Here is a 21,637-nt window from a genome sequence, read left to right on the forward strand (position 1 = left end):
AGAGTCAATTTAGGATGTTGTGGTTCTTCTTCAATGATTTATATTTTCAACAATATAACAAATACCAAAACTTGGAAGGAAATTTGTTATGATCATACTCTCACTGGATAGCACTATGTGTCAACTTCCTCTAGAATTTTACAAAATAAAAAGCAAAGGTCATATGCCTAAAATATCACCTTGTATTGGCGTCCATTTTTATCTATTTTCAATTTATCATTATTTCCATTATTTCTTTTTTATCATTATTTCCATTATTGTTTTCATTATCAATGCAAGATTACTATACCACACTTTACTTACCTTACCACCACTTTCCTTTCTAGTTATTCATTTCCTGCATTATTTTATAAATGCATTCTCATATTCTAAGTTCCACACCCACTTTTTTAGGAATAACTCCCCATGACACATGGAAACCCCTTGAATTTTGGATACATGAAAGAAAGATGGATCTATCTCTGGGTGACACTCAGAAGGTATGGTGTTAGACACATACATGGAATACCCTTGACATTTGGATATGTTGCAGCAAAATGGATCTATCTCTAGGTGACACTTGGAAGGTATGGCGTTGGACACAAACTATTGGGTTTAGCAAGAGGACTAATCATTGTGGTGGTGATAGAAAACTATGCTATGCATAAGCAATGAAAAATTCCAGGACTCTCTTTACTTCACATAAAAACATTATGGGAGGTCATTTCTTTATAAAAATATTATGAGTAACCTCTCAATATGTCTGTGGGATAAATAGGGTAGATTTGAAAATCAAGGTCCAAGGGTCACATGGGGAATAGATTAATGATTGTCAAGACCCTGTTTTCCAGAGGCCACAACTTCAGTTTTCGATGTCCAAATTTAGAAAATGAGAGCTCGTTGGAAATATAGAGACATGAAGAATAACTTCGAAATGGTTTCTATGGCTAGAATGGATTATTCCATATCCAAAAAAAAAAAAACAACCATGACAATTTTTTCCTTGGGAACACTTTATTTTTGAAAAAAGATTTATAAAAAGATTTTTTTGAATTTATAAAGTAGGGCCCAATTGGAAGAAAACATATCAAATTCATATTTACCAAAGTGAAAAAAGATTTATAAAAAGAATTTTTTGAATTTATAAAGTAGGGCCCAATTGGAAGAAAACATATCAAATTCATATTTACCAAAGGGATTTTAATTCATTATACAAAAGGGGAAAAGCCGTAACCATAAAGTAGTTATAAGAGAATGAAAAAAAATTATAATAGATGCGAAATGCATTCAAAAGAAGAAGAAAAAAGCTTACTAGAGGCATTTTTTCCTTTCCAAAATTTATGGATTAGCATGCCTAACCTTCTCCATTATATTTTATTTTTTTACCATTAAGTTTTCCATGTATGCTTGCAAGAGGAAAATTGTTTTCGAACCTAAGGTTATTTTGGTTCATCACGTCGCTGAAGTTGCTAGCAAAAGTTAGTCAAAGGGTAAACTAATAGGAGATATCAGTCGAATGGTTGACTAGTATAGTAATCAATTATGCAGTTGATAAGTTGGTCAAGTAACTAGCTAGCAAAGAATCTATTGAGTGTCAACTAGCAGACCATTGAATGAGTGGCTAGAGGGATCAACTGGATCGTTATGTTGACTCAAGTAGTCAATTAGACAACAAAAGATGGATTGACTAGAACATTAAACTAGATAATGAAATAATGTAGATTTCACAAAAATGATTGAAACCATCGATGCTCATTTATGGACCAGATCTTCCACAATTCAAGGAAGTTGGATAGGTTTGTACACTATAAAGTAAAGGACCCTATGGTTTGAATGTAATGAATTCACATGACTTGAATCATGCATTGCAATGTTTTAATCACAATATGTTGTGCTTAAGTGCCATAACAATGGTCTTTAGACACCACCTATCATCTTGGAGTATCTTTACTATTGTTTATTTCTTTATATTCTATTTTATATTCTCTATTCTTGGGTTAACTCCTAAACAAATTTAGGACTTGTTAATTATTTTTATTGTTCTAGACATTTCCCATGATATTCTAGGTCTAGAGGAGAAAGATCACTACTTATAAAAAGAAAATGTAGTATTATTTTAGTTTATTTAATTGTCATTGAGATATTATTAAGGTTATTTCATCCTTATTGTTTCAAGCATTATCAAAATTGTTACATTTGAGATATTACTATTAATTTCTCCCACAAAGAACTATTCAAATGTCATCTTATTTATTTGAATTTGTGTGGTTAATGTATCAATCGGTTCTTGAGAACATGATGTGTTATAAACTCTTTTGATATTAACAAAGTAGTCCTTTAAAGTTGTTTGATGACCAATACGTTTTTTTCCTTTTCATCTTGAAAAGTCATAGCTAATTCTAGATTCACACTATTTTAAGAGGAAGGCAAAATATCTATTGAGAGAAAATATTTTTCCCTTTTCTATCCATGAATAAGATGGTGTTCTTAACAAGTAAATATACTAAATGAGATTTATTTTGAATATTTGTTGGTCCCTTTGTGCTTTGTCACTCACCCATTCCATTCATCTAAGGTCATGTTCACGATGCTGGACTCACCAACATTCAAGGGATCTCCCCGGTATGAAGTCCCAACTAGACCTCACACCATTTGGTGTAGGAGTCCCATCCGGTACGATGGCCCGGTTGCCATTATCTTAGAGATTTGCCTTAGTTCTTGTTGTTTAGCACATGAGAGTGTTATGCTCGTAACTTCAAGAAAGCAAGGTGAGTATGCCTGGTGAGTGCGTAATGTAACTTTGTGTCCAGGTTCTCTCACTGTAAGGGAGAGGGTAAAAGTGAGCCTCTAGATGAGAGGTAGTAGTACCACCTAGGGAGAGACACATGTGTAACAACAAGGGTCTGTCCAGCATCCAACGAAATACTCCACAACAGATGCGACAATCTTTACAACCAAAGTGCAAGGGAAAACACGTACACCGTCCAACATAGTAGTCCACACGGGGGTGACAGTAATTAAAACAAAGAAAACACAAGAATGGTTTGTCTAATTTCCAATGGATTAGTCCACGTGGACGAGATAACAGAGATAAATAATACAACATATCTTCAACATTGTAAGTACTAAAATAACCGAAGTCGTTCAACTATCTTAGTACAGGTTAATCAAACATGCATTACAAATGTTTAAAGAATAGTCTTACAAACGGATACAACACATGCGTGAAAACATGATGGCCTGAGACAAGCTTCTAAATAAGAAAAAGTTCCAAGAAGCATCTGTACACCATACATCACTAGCTATAGTAGTTAGACATTAGAGTCACTCCTCGCTCCTCAAAGAATATACTACAGACTCTCAAGGCTATGTGGGAGGAGCCAAGGAGAAAAGTCCTTTGCTCATACAATGAGGGGGTATATATAGCCAAGGGGGATACTTGACCCTTGTGACTCTTCGACTTCCCTCATGACAGTTTGACTTCCTATGACTTTTCAACTTACATGACTCTTCAAATTCATATGTGTGTCTCTTGGACTTTCATATTACATTACATTTGATTACAAGTATGGCCCATAGTGGTGATGTGGCTGAGACAACTCATGACACAACTTGACATGACATTGCTGATATGTACTGACTAATTGTGGTGTTTGTGTCAAGTTGCTATGCTGCTGAGTGATGGGTGTGCTCTCAATGTATCATGCCTTCACCTTCGCATGGAAAATTGTGCAGGGTCTTCGATGGTCTTGGCCTTTGCTTGACGGTGCACATGTTTGTGTCCCTTTCTCTTGTTGTTAGCTGTGCTTCGTACGTTCATTCAACTACGAGCAAGTCTTCTAGCATGGGCTCCTTCTTCGTCCCGTTCGTCATTGCACCATGTTTCATCAATGTACTTGTTCCTACAATCACTCATGACGAGATGACATCAAATCCAAAAACCTCCTAGTCTAGCATGATGCATTGTTTTCCATTTCGGGTGTAGGTGACTAGGAGGGAGGAAAAGGCACTGAAACTGGGAAGACAACAACTTATGCTAGGATGAGAGGCTCCGGAGCACTATCGAGAAAAACTGCGCAGATGTCACTTAGAGGCATATTTGCGCAATCCAGGACAACAATTAGAGTTACAAGGTAGAAGCCAATTGGGAAAAAATGCATAGTTCCTAAGAGGAAGATAGGAAGGGTGTTGGAAGGAACTACTAGGAAATTCTGCGCAGTTTTCAAGATGAGGACTGGGCAGGTCATCTGGGGGTCTAGCTGGGAACCTGTGCAGTTTCTCTGAGGAAGAGCGAGCAGGCAGCAGGAGGCATTGGTAGACATTTCTGTGCAATTTTCCAGAGAAAGGTTGGATCGAGCTGCGAGGAGTTGTTGGCCACAACTATGCAATTTTGAGGGACAGTGTCAGATAGGAAGCAGGGACCTTCCCGACACAATTCCACAGTTTCTGGGATGAGTGCAGAGTAGGGCACCAGGGAGAGTGACAGTCAAAATTGCATAATTTTCAGAGACAGAGAAAATCAAGCCAACAAGGGGGCCTACCAGTCAGATCTACGCAATTTCTTGGAATAATGCAGTGCCAAGCAACAGAGGCTTGACTCACATGACTGTGCAGTTTCTGCAGGTAGTGCAGGGCAGGCAACTGGGCATGTCTGCGTATTTTTGGAGAGCAGTGTAGCCCAGGGTCACAATGCAACTCAGGTTTCCGGTAGACCAAAGGGAGGCTTGATGAGTGATATTGCGGGAAGCACAGATTGGATCAGACTTGGAGACAACTTCTACGCAATTCTAGGAGACAGTCAACTTGCTCACTTCCGGGATTGCGTAGTGCAGGCTTCCCTGGAGGAAAACCTCAAGCTCTGTGTAGTTCTCGGCAACAAAGCAGGGTCACCGAGAGTTGAAACTGCGTAGTGTAGCTCAATCGTGGTCCTGTTGAAGGAGGGTTGTCTAGTTGAAAGATTTTAAGGAAAAATAGCTAAGTGTGAGAGAAAGTGAACTTGTGCATACATGACATTGTGATCACACACTTAGCATGACTCGACGACAAGACACCTTAAACCAACAAGACAAAATTGTGCTTAGTGAGATTGTCTTAAAGGTTAAGAGTGACAAGTGCGACACTTGAGATAGATCTTCGAACAACCGTGATGACACTTGTGTAATAGTTCTTGCAACTTTGTGTGTGAGTATGTCGATGTTCACAAAGCGAAAACAATTCATGCACACAAAGACAAACCTTCAAAATTTCCATCATAAGCATGACATAGCAATCAACATGCCAAAAGATGACTAGTGGTCTATCAAGAAAAAAGGGTGTAAGAACTCGACATGAGCTCATGGAATGAGCCTGAGTGTTTGCAACCATTGGGGGAAAAATCAAGGAAGGCTCTGAAATCTAGATGCAAGCCAAAATTTTGGAGGGTGTTGCAGCTGCTACAATAGGTCATATAATGAATTTTCCATATATTTTAACAAATAAGTACCACCTCTATAAAAATGATATCTTTCATATTCCACACAATTTTCTCTCAATATTGGTTTTTTTTCTTGTAAGGAAAACGTGATCAATAGAAGGATGGAATGATCTAATGAGGTTTAAGAGTATGGTCATTGAATGCTTTCAAAATTATGGTTGAAATCACTATCTCAGAAGTACTCGGGGATTTCCAACACAACAAAAAGGTAACACAAGTGGAAACCCCTTCATCCACCACAATCCTAAAAATGTTTGTTTGGCAGGAAGGTACATGCATATGAAGCATGACATGATGGGAAAATTTGGGCTTGGAGTGATCTAATTCAAATGTTATTAAATGAGTGTCATATGTGTTTAAGCTATTAATAGTGGCCAATATATCCTTTTTATATGTAGGGTACTTTAGAGTACTTCCAACATATACATGGTGGAGGGTTATAACAATGTTTTTATATCATTTTTCCTAAGCCTAATATGTTTTGATAGAAATATGATCATTTAATTTGTCCACTTAGGGTTCGTTGGAGACTTGGGAGTCACTAGGTGCGGGTAACACAAAAGTAGGACATTTAGTTAAGCTTTAAACTAATTTTTCAGATTGTACTAAAAATAATTACAACTCTATTGTTAAGAAAAAATTGCGATATAAGAATCAATATTGTCCTAATTTGTTCAACGGGTTAGTGGCACCTCAAGTGTTATAACCCATGAAAAACTTATTCACAACTTGACATATAGTTCTACATACCAAATGTCAATTTAAGAGAAATTTGATTCACTAGTAAACTAATTCTACAACAAAATTACAGTCATTTTGCAACATATAAACTTGTAATCGGCCATTCTATAACTTATTCTGCAACAAATTAACAAAATTTAGGAAAATGCAAATGAACAGAATGATAATAAAATATACCAAGCAACAAATAATTGACATTATAAGAAGTTTTCTAACTAGACTAGCTACTAAATATAGGAAGTAAATGTTGCACAACACCTCACCTAGAGCAGATCCTACTCGAGGTGGTCCCTAGTAGATTTCCATACATTAAAGCAAGTGCAAATTCCATTATGATTGGAATAATTAGTTTTAACAAAGGTTTCATCTCATACCATGGAAAACATTGGTCATAACCCATGCCATAATGATATTCCAAATAATTTTGAATACATAATTAAAAATAAATTAAGGTTATTCCCATGGTTGACTCGAGTGTCCATTTGGGTGGTTAAAAACTAAAAGAATCTGTTATTTTATACAACATCAATGTGGGACCAAACCAGTGACATCAACGACATCGTTGCTTGCTACAATATGATAGGTTGTGATTATATATCAATCTTTTCCATGTGGTTTTTTTAGTTACACCAAAATATTATTGATCCCATATTCATGTATGTGGTGTGGGGGGTTAAGTATGCCACTATTTAGTTGAAGAATGAACAAAGAGGATATTTGTGTATGTGGTATGAAGGAATGAGTCTATCACTATCAAACTAAAAACAAACTTTTGAGATGCCCATAACCCATCCTCCTCAAATATTTGATCAATGGTGGATCATTCCATGTGTTGTATGAAAACTCAATTGGGTAAAAAAAACCCTCCCAATGCTTTAACGATCAACCTTAATAATATGAATCCATTTCATTCCCTGAAGCATGTTATTAAAGTTTGGGGTTTTATCCCTCAACCCAAAAATAGGAAGTATATAGTCCTGAAAGAAACATGAATCTTTGGGAAATTCAAGGTGAGTGCTAAATGATTGGGTCACAACCAATGATGTAGATATGCATAATATATATGATGGTATGATTAAACTTTAAGACATATCGCAATCACAATATTAAAAAGAAAAATAGGAGAAAGTCATGGCAATTGTATACCTTATTAAAAATCATGATAACGAAGAGTAGATTGTAGATTTTCCTGTAGATTCAATAGCTTATGTAATATACTAAAACACAAGACAAGAATCTACTCTACTCTTCAGCGAAAACCAAACTAGATCGATGAAAACAATAATCAACAAGAGGAAGAACATCAATGGCACATAACACAATATTTCTCTAGGGAAAGGCACTACTTAAAACCCCGACTATCTATTACATTAATAAGAAGATCTGAGAAGAAAATACAATGCTTGTTCTCACTAGAACAATTCCCACACAAGTATAATCAATCTCTTTTCTCACAAGCTAGCTCAAGCTAACACTTAGCATATTCTGCTACTCTCCAAGCCCTTACTTCCTTGCGTTCTTAGTTAAAGAATTTGGATGAATAAAATATTCTTTGCTCAACCTTGATCTCAACTTGCACAAGTATTTCCTATCCTCTGTCTGACCGAATTCCTTTGGCTAAAACTTAGCCAAATTCCTAGCCTTCAAGATTTTAATTCCTTGCGCAAGTCCTAGTGAAATTAGCCTCTATTTAATGAGGAAATCCTTCTTCCATAACTGTGTAATCCAAACTTAGGTCCTCAACTAATTACATGCACCATCTGTACAACTCGAAAAATTATACAATTAATAGTACATTGTCCCTGCACTCTACTCTCCATTGGGTCTTCCTCTAAACTAACATGCATGAGTTATTCTTGAGTGAATATTCAGTTAGCTGGTGTGGAACGGAGGATTCATTAGTGCACCAAATCACTATTATACCTCTACTAGTTCCTCCAACAGTTAGAACTAGTTTAACTGACTATAGCTCAGTTAGACTGAGTTATCTAATTACAACTCCAATAAACTCAATCTAGACCCCTAAAACTTAGGGATCACACTTACATGACTTCAAATAGGCTTCCAACTTCAATTTCCTAAGCTAACTAAGTCAACTTAACCTAGTTAACTATTACAAGTTGCTATGAGAAAATAATTACAATTTAATCCAAGGACAAATTAAATTGGAATTTCTAGATGTTATCTTTACAATTTCTTGTTGCTATTTTCAACACTTCCTCTCAACAAGAAAGGAATTCAACTCTATCCCGATCTTGAACCTTTGGAATTTTCTGCATGCAACACTTCTCACTAGTGTTGTAGCTACAACAACTTATGAAACTAAAAAACATCCAACCTGATTTAGTATGATGCATATGTCACCAAAGTCTCTAACTACTACTATCTCTACCTCTATCAACTGAAAACTTTGCACTTCTACTAACTCTACCTTTCTGCAATGTTGTGAACTCTACTCTATGCTCTTTAGTATCTGACTTCTCTAGCCTCTGTCACTATGATCTCTGATTGCATCAACCGCCACTGATCCATCCTGTAACTATTTACTTTGGGCTCCCATAGCAAGGTATGGTCCAAGAGATAAAACCTCTCAATAGACCCTGCCCAATTTCTACCCTCTTGGGACTATCACTTCACATCGCCCCAGCTCTCACCTGAAGGTATGGCTGCATGTGCTCCCTCTTCCCACCTGGATCAAAATTCCCCCCTACTGAAGGTCTTTGCATGAGTGGATGCCTCCACTCAGCCTCCTCTCTACTTCTCCAATTGTGGTTGCTCCAAAATTTTCTGAGATTGCTTCTGAGGCTTCTTATGCTCTGCTTGAGTGGATCTCTCCACTCAGTGTCCTCTCTACTTCTCCAATTATGGCTGCTCCATAATTGTTTGAGACTGGTTCTGAGGCTTCTTCTGGGGTTGCATGTTGAGAGGTAATTCCCTCTCCCTCTCAACCAACAAGTCTCTAACTTTTTCCTTGCTCCTCAAGGTTTTGCATGCATATTTTTTCTCAAGTGAATATAGGTTCTTGACTTGCACACCAATTCATTTAATCTCTCCCGCCATCACAAAATTTTCTGGAAAAAAAAAAGAAGTTGATTTTAAATCAGCGATATCTCCCTCATCCGAACTCTGATTCAGACAAAAAAATTTTTGGTTTGAATTTGGGTATTTTTTCACAAGGAATACAAATCTATTATTTGTTTTCAAAAATTTTCAGATCTTCTCTGCAAATTCGTCGCCCAAAAAATTCTCGCTCCTCAATTTGCCCACTAGTAACCTTCTAGCTCCATTAAGAAGTCTACACATAGGGTCTTCTAGATCTACTCTGAACTAGAGCTCCATCAATATGCAAGGAAAAATTCAAATTCCTCTTCTATATTGTCTTCAGCTCTAATACCATGTAGAAATTTCTACAAATTTAGATTTGATACCATGTAGAAAATTTCTACAAATCTAGCTCCGATACCATGTAGATTTTCTTATAGATTCAACAACTCATGTAATATACTAAAACACAAGACAAGAATCTACTCTACTATTCAAGGGAAGCCAAACTAGATCGATGAAAACAATAATCAACAAGAGGAAGAACATCAATGGCACATAACACAATATTTATTTGGGGATAGCCACTCCTCAAAACCCCAAGTATCTATTACATTAATCAGAAGATCTGAGAAGAAAATACAATGCTTGTTCTTACTAAAACAATTCCTGCACAAGTATAATCAATCCCATTGCTCATAGGCTAGCTTAATCCACCACTTAGCCTATTCTTCTTCTCTTCAAGCCCCTACTTCCTTGCGCTCTTAGTCAAATAATTTGGATGAATACAGTATGCTCTACTCAACCTTGAGCTCAACCTGCACAAGTATTTCCTATCCTCTATTTGAGTGACTTCCTTTGGACAAAATTTAGCCAAATTCCTAGCCTTCAAGCTTCTAATTCCTTGAACAAGTCCAAGAGGAATTAGCCTCTATTTAATGAGGAAATCATTCTTCCATAACTGCGCAATCCAAACTTAGGTCCTCAATTGATTACATACACCATCTGTACAACTCAAAAAATTATAAAACTAATAGTACAATGTCCTTGCACTTTAGTCTCAACTAGGTCTTCCTCTGAACTGACATGCATGAGTTATTCTTGTGTGAATATTCAATTAGCTGGTGTGGCACTGAGGATGCACTAGTGTACCAACTCCGCTACTAGACCTCTACTAGTTGCTCCAATAGTTAGAACTAGTTTAACTGACTATAACTTAGTTAGACTAAGTTGTCTAATTACAACTCTGATAAACTCAATCTGGACCCCTAAAACTTAGGGATCAAACTTACATGACTTCAAATAGACTTCCAACTTGAATTGCCTAAGCTAACTAAGTCAACTTAACTTAGTTAACCATTACAAGTTGATATGAGAAAAGAATTACAATCTAATTCACAATTTAATTCAAGGACATATTAAATTGGAATTTTTAGATGTTATTTTTAACATTTCTTGTTGCTATTTTCAACATATATAGGGGTTTAATGGTTGTATAATAGGGTGAAAAAGGAAGTGCTCATTCATCAAAAAATAGTCAAAATAGGGACTCATCAAGTTCCTAGGTTATATCTCCAACAATGTTATAGTTTTGAGTATCTTGAGCATTGGGATTGTGCACAAAATTTTTTAAAACATCCTTTGGAAGGAAAGGCATCATGCCAACTATGATTTTTCTATCTATAAAGGGCTATGTTAGTTAGATCCTAACTCAAGAACATTGTACTTATAATATTTAGTTTGGATATTTATTTCCTTCTTACTCATGTAATTTTTTTTATTTGACGTATTTCCCCTTTGGGGATGGGCACCTTGACTTTCCCCTTGCAGTAATGTAGTGTTAAGCCCTATATAAGCCCCATATTAACCCTAAAATCCCTTATTAATCCCTGGATATTGAGTTATTACAATTATATTATTATATTTTTATGTTGGTTAGAACCTTTCATTGTAATTGTACTCTTTATCTCCTATATATACTAAGGAGACCTAGTCTAAGGATTATAAAATATTTTCTTATAAATTGTATTCATTGTAAAAGGAGGTTTTTCCCTTTAAATGAACTGTAATTATTGGTTTCTTATTATTCTTAAGGCACAAGGTTCACAACATTTGGTATTAGAGCTACGATCCTAGGGTTTTGTTGCTTCAAATGAGTCAACTAGGGATTTTCACTATAACACTTTTTTGGGGATGTTTCTAACTATGAAACTTTGAACAGATAATGAATAAATATCAAGGTATATTTGATAATAATAAAAAATAGATTTTGGTTCACTGTACTTTTCGAGATATACCCTATGGACGTTAGGGTTTGTGAATGGTCCTGAAATCAGTTTGAAACAAGTGACATTGCATTTTTTCTATAATTATATTTCTAGGAAGATTCAAACCATGAAATTTTGATCATATTGAGAGGACATATCAAGGTACTTTTGGTAAAAAATTGTGTTCCAATCACTATAATTTCAGAGATATACCGTATGTAAGTTAGGGCTTGTGAATAGTCTTGAAATCAATTTCAAATGAGAGATCATGGCATTTTCACTATAACTTTTCTATGCAACACTTTAGACTAGGAAATTTTTAGAAATTTGAGGATACATACGAAAGTAATATATGTAAAAAATTCAAATTCAAATTTGAATAATTGGACATGTGACATGCTATACAAGTTCGTTATTAGGAAGAGGCCAAAAAACAGTAAGTTTTGGGAAAGTTACCATAACTTATACTTAGTGCATCAAACTTTGTTCAGAGCTATGGAATTGCAAAGAAGACAATTGAGTGTAATGAATTCCAAATTTTCATATTTGGAAGGGCTTGAATTTTAGAGTTATATCAAGATGAATTTCAACCATCCAAATAGTTGACAAATTTGGGTTCTAAAAGGTACATAACTTACAATTGGCATAACTTTTTATTAGAAAATACATTTTTGGTGATTCAAAATTTGTGATAAAGAGGAAAATTAGCAATGTTATTTTTTATCCACTTGGCTCTTAGTGGTGCTTCAAAAGTTATTGCACCACTAAAACCTCCAAAAATTTCATCAATGACTCATGAAGAAATGTAAAATATCCAATATTGAATATCCAAGTTGGAAGGTCAGTTGTCGCATATGGAACAAAGGATGAAGGAAAACAAGGAGGAAATGAAAAATGTCAAGGAAAAAATATGAAATTCAGTGATTAAAAATAAAGAAGAAAAACATATCCACGATTGAAAATAAGGAAGAAATAAAAAAATGCAAATGTTGCCATTACAAAATCTCCCTAAAATGGATATGGAGATCCAAGTAAATCATGAACATAAAGATAATTTGGTGTTGAGACTCAATCACATATGGGGAACATTTCATCATAATTTGAGAGAACAAATATTGAATCACAAAACTATAATCATGATTTTTCAATCCAAGATCCACATCATCAGGTCTTCAAATCAACACCTGGGAACAACCACATCATTCTGAAGATTGATGTGAGGAAGTTTTATGGTAACATATAACATGTATATTCCAGATGGAGCAATACTTCTGCACCAATAGACAACCTTACAAAAGTTAAATATGACATCCATGTATTTAAAACAAGATCAATTTGTACGATATCAATATATTTGTGAAAGGAAAAAGGACTCATTTGTATCTTGGTTCATTTTTATGGAGGAACTGATTGCACATTATGAGGATATTAAGAGAAACAAATCCATTATTCAATAAGTTGGAAAAAGGCTCTAATTAACACATTCAACAACTCCTATGGTTGAGTCTCAAGGTAAACAATATTTCAGAGAATAATTTTCTATACCTCTTTATAGAACTTTAATGAAAAGCATCCAACATGATGTGCATCTCTTTGAACATAAATTCCTAGAGCATGCCTTCAATCTAGCAAGGAAACTTGAAAGTAAAAACATTGCTAGTAGAAAATTTGTCACTAATAAATGCAAAGAACATCATACTCCCTCTCTTAAACGGACAAGGTTGGCATATTAATAAATGGATGAAATAAGAACAAAGGGACTACGCTTCAACTATGACAACAAGTACAATAAGAGACATAAATGTGGTGAGAAGAAACTATTCTACGTAGACTAGAAATATGAAGAAAATGAATAATTGGATTCATCACAATATATAGAGGTAGAAGCGACTAATCCAACAATATGTTTTTGTGCATTGGTTGGCATTAATACTCCACAAACCCTCAAGATAGAAGAACACATCAAAAAGAAAAAGGTAACAATGCTAATTAATTCAGGTAGTCCCCATACTTCATCAATTACAAATTAGAAAAAATTCTTCACTACTTTGTATATCCAACACATAAATTTCAAGTAATATTGCAGATGGAGGTGCCATAAAATTTTCAAGGGTGGGCCATAGTATTAAGCTAAATATGGGGGGGTATTTATTAGATATTCCCATGATTTCAATCAAAATGGGTGGCATTGATTACGTATGAGGTGTCCAATGGTTACAATCATTAGAAACAATGACCCTTGATTTTCAAGATCTTTTCATGAGATTTTCCTTACAGGGAAATGAAATTGAGCTTTGAGGTATCTAAAGGAAACCCTAAAATTTTTAAGCTCTAAAAGCATGACAAAATAGCTAGAAAAGGGAGACCATGGTGTAATTAAAAAATTGTGCTGATTAAAGGTTCAAACACCTATATCCTCTACTCCATGGGATCTCCAAAATGTTATCATCAATCATGCCAAGGAATTTGGAGAGATTCTTAATGGTCTTCCACTTACTCAAGATCATGACCATGCTATTCATTTGCAACCTAGAAATCATCATCTAAGATTAATCCATATATGTATCCATATGCAAAGGTGAGTGAGATTGAGTGTATGGTACAAAAATTATTAGAGGTTTGCATCATTCAACCTAGCCAGAGTGCTTTCTCTTCACTAGTGATGATGGTTATCAAAAAGGACTATTTATGGTGTATGTGCCCAGATTACATACATCTCAACAAAATGACAATCAAAGATAAGTTTTCTATTCTTTTCATTGATGATTATTAGACAAATTACATGGAACAATTTTCTTTACTAAGTTGGATCTCCATTATAGATATCATAAAATTAGAACGAGGTGAGAATACATTCCTAAAATACCATTTGGAATAGTTTAAGGTCATTATGAGCTTTTGATTATGCCATTTGTACTTACTAATGCACCTTCATTATTTCAAAGATTAACGAATTCTATTTTCAAACCCTTACTTATGAAATTTGTGTTAGTATTTTTTGATGACATCCTAATCTACAAAACATATAGGGAAGAGTGTGTACAACATGTTTACAAGGTCTTAACATTATTGAAAGAGCAACAACTATATGCAAAACATTCCAAGTGCGTCTGTTGGGTTCAAGAAGTAGAATATTTGGGTCATATTGTTTCCCATGAAGGTGTCAATGTAGACCCTAACAAAATAAAATCTATGAGGGAATGGGAAAACCCAAATGCTTTGAAGCAACTCAGAGGATTCTTACGATTGACAAGATATTACCTCCAATTTGTTAATAATTATAGTCAAATAGAAGCACATCTAACAAAATCATTGAATAATTTTCTTCGAGTAACGAAGCAACAAATTTTTTTGGAAGGATTAAAGAGACTATGTTTACAAATTCCATCTTGGCCACACCTGACTTAACAAAAAAACTTCATTGTGGAGTGTGATGACTCCAGCCATGGCATTGGCCAAGTTTTGATGCAATAAGGTAGGCCTTTTCCTTTGAATGAACTGAAAGAAAGAACTTTCTTATACCTACAAATGAAAAGGAAATGTTGGCTATACTACGTGCAGTTAAGAAATGGAATCCATACCTGATAGGAACACAATTAAAAGTAAAAATAGATCATGATGGTTTGAATAACTTCTCAAAATAAATATTATCTTTAGAAGAGAAATAAAAAATGGGTTACAAATATGTTAGGTCATAAATTTGAAATTATATACAAAAATTGGAAAAGAAAACAATTCGGTAGATGCACTCTTAAGGAAAGAGGAAAACACAGAGGGTTTACTATGTGCTATTTCTATTCCATAATATAGCTATGTGGAAGCAGAAAGGATAGAATGGAAGCAATATTAGAAGGTATGAAAAAACATTTAGGAATTATAGGAGGACCATGATGCAATAGAAAATTTTATGTGGAATAATGATTTATTTACGTACCAATATCACTTGTACTTATGTAAGAAATATCAACCCAAACAAAAGTTCCTTTGGAATTATACACTTCTCCTATATGAGGACATTCAGGGTTGTTAAAAACATACCATAGGATTAAAGAAAGATTTATTTTTTTGTTAAGGTTATTAAATAATATGTGAAAAAGTTTGTGGATAAATGTACGGTACACCAACAAAATAAGGGAGAGACAATCAAGACACCATGGCTCCTACAACCATTAGCCATACAAAGCTAGTGTTGGGAAGAAGTTTCAATGGATTTTATTACAAGTTTACCAAATCCAGAGGGAAGAATATTGTTATGGTATTTGTATATTGAATAACAAAGTATGTCATCTTTTTCTCTTTCTCATCCTTTAAAATAAAGTACAATAGTAGAAGCTTTCATGGAAACATCTCAAATGTGATAGAGATCCAATTTTCATTGAAAAAATTTGGATTGAATTATTTTCATGTTTGGGTAATCAATTGGATCACAACCCATCTTACCATCCTCAATCCAATGGGAAAAGTAATATTGTGAATACATGTTATGTAATCAAATTAGAAAACAAAAGAAAAGATGATAAATGACTTGAAAATTAGCCTCTTTGAGGGAGAATCCTCCTTTTACATCACATAAATGAATAATTCTTGGATGATACAAACGACAAGCCCTCCTTGTTATATATATAGGGGTCTAAAGTGTCACAATATAATCAGGTCCTACAAAATAATAATAATGTAAGGGCACAAATAATATTAGTGGGCTTCTATGGGGCACAACAATAACAATGTGGGGGCTACATGGGGAACAACAATAATAATATGGGGGATACACTAGTATTATAGGGACATAACATGCCCCTCTACTTCAAAAAAGTATTGTCCGCAACGCTTGAGTAGTTATGGATTCTTCTGTATAAAATACTCATCCTCCCATGTGGAAGCTTCAGCAGCTAAGTTCTTCCACTTAATAAGATACTCTGAAATTGATCAATTTTGTAGTTATCGAGTTCTTGTTTCCGTGGCTACTTAAGGATCCAATATGTTTTTTCCTTCCTTGTCAACTTTTGAAAATATTGTTTGAACTTGGCGCTTGTCAACTATAACTTTCTTTAAGCATGAAACATGGAAAATTGGGTATACTCAAGAAGATTCAGGCAACTCTAATTTGTATGCCATAATACCAATATTTTGCAACACCTTATAAGGACCATGGTACTTGGGTGATAATTTATTATCCTTCTTAGCTTGCTTTAGGGGCATTTGTTTGTATGGTTGTAGCTGTAAAAATACCCAATCGCCTGCTTGAAAGCTTCTTTCACTATGATGCTAATATGCCTGTTGTTTCATTCCACTCTACGGCAGAGTTAGGTTATCCTTTAAGAGTTGGAGAACTTGTTGTTGATGCTTGATGTGATCTTCCACTGCTTGAAATTTAGAATTTTCTCTTAAAGAGGATATGATGGATGGTGGATGGTATCCATAAAGTTCCAAAAATGGGATCATATTTGTTGCGGTGTGAAAGGAAGTGTTATACCACCATTATGCCAAAGATAACCACTTTACCCATTGTGTTTGTTTATCAGATACAAAGAAACAAAGATATCCTTCCAAACATTTGTTCACTATCTTAGTTTTCCCAACACATTGAGGATGATAAGATGAGCTATGAGCTAATTGAGTACCAAGACAAGAAAATGATTCTGTCCAAAAAATTCTAGTGAAAATGGGATCTTTGTCACTTATAATAATATTTGGTACTGAATTTGAAAGGATGATATGGTGAACAAAATTGTGCATACTTGGTAATTCTATCAACTACCACCATGATGCCATTATTTCCTTCAGAATTGGGTAAACCTATGATAAAATCCATTGGGACATCTTCCCAACGATGGCTTGGAATGGCTAAAATTTGTAATAGACCTAGGTTATTAATTTTCTCAACTTTATTTTGTTGGCAAACCAAAAATTCTACCACAAAATTCTGAATATCATATTTAAGGCCATCCCAAAAAAAATCCCTTTTAACCTTGTGGTAAGTTTTTAAAAATCCCGAGTGGCCTCCTAAAGGATAAGTGTTCAACTCCAAAAGGATCTTTTGATTGAGTTCGAAGTTCTGACATGGATATAAGCAACCTTTGTACTGTAATGAATCATTTTTCCAGATAAATGTATCAGATGTACTGGGATCTTGTTGCAACATTTGAATGAGTGTCCAAATGTCTTCATCATTATTCCATTCATCCCTTACTTCAGTTATCCATTCAGGCTAGATAATAGAAATAGCATAGAGCAATGCTTCCACACCCTCATCCCTTCTTGACAGTGCATATCCAACAACATTTTTCTTCCCTTTTTTCTATATGATTTCAAAGTCATAAAACAACATATTTTTGACCCATTTTTGTTGGTCTTCTAAAGATAATATTTGTTCCAAAAAGTATTTAAGAATATCATGATATGTTTTTACCTTGAAGTGTCTTCCCATTAGGTAAGGACGACATTGCTTCAGGGCATGTAGTATTGCCAACATTTCCTTCTCTTAAATTGATTTGTATAAATACTTTACCTTGGTTGGACAACTTTCAAAAGCAATGGGTCCTGAGGCGTACCATTCCACAATAAAGGTTTTTGTGAAGTCTAGTGTAGCTAAGATAATAACTTTGCACATTGCCTCTTTAAGATGTTCAAAGGCCTTAGTTGCTTTTGGAGTCCAAAAAAATGCATCTTTCTTCAATAATGTTGTTAGAGGTGTTTTTATTTTCCGATGACTCTTAACAAACTTGCGATAATACCTTGTTAACTTGAGAAATACTCGAAGATGCTTTAGGGTTGTGGGTATTTTTCATTCCTTGATGGATTTAATTTTTTTAGGGTCTACCTTAACACCCTCATGAGACACAATATGACTCAAATATTCCACCTTCTTTACCCCAAAGAAACATTTGAAGGGTTTTGCATAAAATCGTTTCTCCTTTAATAGTTTAAGAACCCTGTCAACATGTTGAACATGATCTTTCCAAGACTTGTTGTATATTAGTATATCATCAAAAAATACTAGCAGAAATTTTCTAATAAAGGGTTTGAAAGTGGAATTCACCAAACCTTGAAATGTGTAAGGTGAATTAGTAAGGCCAAAAGGCATGACCAAAAATTCATAATGACCTTGATGAGTTATGAATGTTGTTTTTGGAATGTCTTCTTTCTTAATTCTAATTTGATGAAATCCAGAACGAAGATTCAACTTGGTGAAGTAAATTTCTCCATGTAATTCATCCAAAAATTCATAAATGTTAGGAATGGGAAATTTATCTTTAATAGTTAGTTTATTGATCTCTCTATAATCTGGACACATATGCCATGATCTATCCTTCTTGTGCACCAATACCACTAGAGAAGAGAAACAATTTTGGCTAGGTTGAATTATACCTGCCTCTGGAATTTCTCCAACCATACGTTCAATTTCACTCTTTTGGGAATAGGGATATTTGTAAGGTCTGATGTTTGGAGGAACACTTCCTGGAATCAAGTGAATAGCATGATCATGGTCACGAATAGGTGGGATACATTTGGGAGACTCAAATACCTTTGAATGATTGTCTAAGACTCTTTGAGATATAGAGAAATGGATGATTTTAATGTTTGAACATCTAGTGAGCATAATTGTATAATTACGCCTCTTTGTTCTTTCTTCAAAAGATTTTTCATTCCATTAGAGTTGATTATCTTCTTTGGTTTCCATTCAATACCCCTTAATTCAATTTCCTTTCCTGCCCAGGAAAATTTCAAGAAAAAATATTAAAAATTAAAAGTTATCATACCCAAAGATTGTAACCATTGGACTTCTAATACAAGATTAGCACCACCCATTAGAATGGGAAGTATTGGACTATTCAATATATGTTCCCCTATGGTTAGCTTGATATTATGGCACTTCCATGAGAAATTTATATTTCCTCCATTTGCAACCATCACTTAACACTCTGATGTTGCATATAGAAAGAAATTTGATTCCTGGCTATCTTACAATGAATAAAATTATGGGTAGTAGTTGAATCAATCGACACTATTACCTTTTTCTTCTTGATATATCCTTCTATCTTGAGATTTTGAGGAGTGGTAATTCCCACCAATGCATTATAAGATATGGTAGGATTCATTTCTTCTTTCTCTAGGGTTGGCTTATGGTGTATATCCTCTTCTTTTAATGTCTCTTGTTCCTTTTCTTCCTCATCTTCACAATATATGTAAAATAATTTCGTCTTTGCACACTTATGACCTTTAGTGTATTTTCTATCACAACTATAACAAATCCATTTTTCTCTCTCTTTTTTTCCGCCATTTATTATTGTGTCAACCTTGTAGGTTGTGGGAAGCTAGGAGCAGAAACACTTCCATATTTATAGTTGTGAGTGGTAGAACTCCTTGTTTCCATACTTTTACTTTAAACTTTTCTTTCCACCTTGAATTCCTTCTCTAATGCATTAGGTTCCCAAAGGAAAACCTCATGTTGGTTTTTATCCTTTAAAGTCCTTATGAAGACATCAATCATATGATCCTCTGTAATATCAGTTACCTTGATATTCAATCTTTGGAATTCCTCGACGTTATCTACCATTGAACCATTTTATTTGAGATTTATGATCTGGATAAAGAAGGTGTTTCTCTTTGTATTCTCATAATGTGTTATCAATTCGTCCATAAAAATTATCCAAATGAAAAGTGCTTTATCAGAACACAACCATTGATACCACACAAAATTATTGGGTTCTAAAGATAAAGATGTAATGTATACCTTTTGTGTATGTTACACATCATGTAGATCAAACAATCGTTCCATCTCTAGTATCCATGTTACTGGATCCTTTCCATCAAACTTCCTCATATCAATCTTTGGAATCTAGTTGGTCTTCAAGCCAAATTTGGAATCTCTAAAATCATGATTCAGATTCCTTTTGTTCTCTTCATGAGTTTCATGAAATACGTTTTCACCATTAGGAAGCCTTTCTTCTACCAACTTTGCCAAACCTTACCTCCAAACCTTCCATGTTTGTTTTTAAACCGTTCATGACACCTTTTATTTATGCTTTTAAATTGTCCATGTCACCTTTGATTTCTTCTTTTAAACCATACATGTCACCTTTCATTTCTGATTTTAAACCATTCATATTGACATTCATCATTTCCAATCCATTTTTGGTTTCTCTTTGAGAGACTAAAAAGTGTTGCACTTGTTCTTGTAATTTTGATATATCATGTTTCCTTTCTTCCTCTTCTTCATCCATCATAGTAGAGATTTCTGAGGGCTTAATGGGTGTATAATATTTTTCTTTAGGAGGCATTTTGGAACCAAATAATGATATATATGCTTCACTATGCTCTTTGAGCCACTCCAAACTAATTTTTCAAACAAAATTTATGTAAAATTAAAAATACACACCTTAAATTAGAGCTTGATTTTGAGGTTGTTAATATGTTGATCTTGAAATTGTCGTATCTCTATGATTTCGGCCTCCCAAGGTATGAAATTTCATCCCATGGTATCCATTTTTGTCCTCTTTCCAACCCCACTAATTAGACTTGGATTGGATTATTCAATATAAGAGTTATGTCAAATCTCCCAAGATGATTTTCTTATGAATTGGTTCAATAGAGTGAACTTGTAAAAAATACCACATGTCATTGTTTCAACCTTCGGCCCTAAAATTATTCCTCAAGAAACTATAATATGTTTAATTTTAGTATTTTTTTACAAAATTCAAAACCAATGCTCAAAGACAAATTTATGATGATTTTCCCTAGGTCACCTATTTGAGACTGCATTATGGAGCATGTAGAAACCCTAACTTACTTTGACCATATCTCTGAAAATATAGCGAACCAAGATCTGAATTTTTTACAAAAAATTCACCAATATTATCCACATGGAAAAAATTTCAACTTCTAAAGCCTGCCAAAATATAAGTTATAGTGAAAATACCAAGATGGCCTATTTGAAGAAGCAAAACCCTAGGATCCATTGCTTTGATACCAAATGTTATGTAAACATATCCCAAAACAGAAGAAAAGATAGATCAATGACTTGAAAATAAGCCTCTTTGAGGGGGAAACCTCCTTTTACGTCACATAAATGAATAATTCTTTGATAATACAAATGACAAGGCCTCCTTGGTATATATATAGGAGCCTAAAGGGT

Source organism: Pinus tabuliformis, chromosome X (genome assembly GCF_031772625.1).
Source record: "Pinus tabuliformis cultivar Carrire ecotype Pingquan chromosome X, CPIR1, whole genome shotgun sequence".
Taxonomy (NCBI): domain Eukaryota; kingdom Viridiplantae; phylum Streptophyta; class Pinopsida; order Pinales; family Pinaceae; genus Pinus; species Pinus tabuliformis.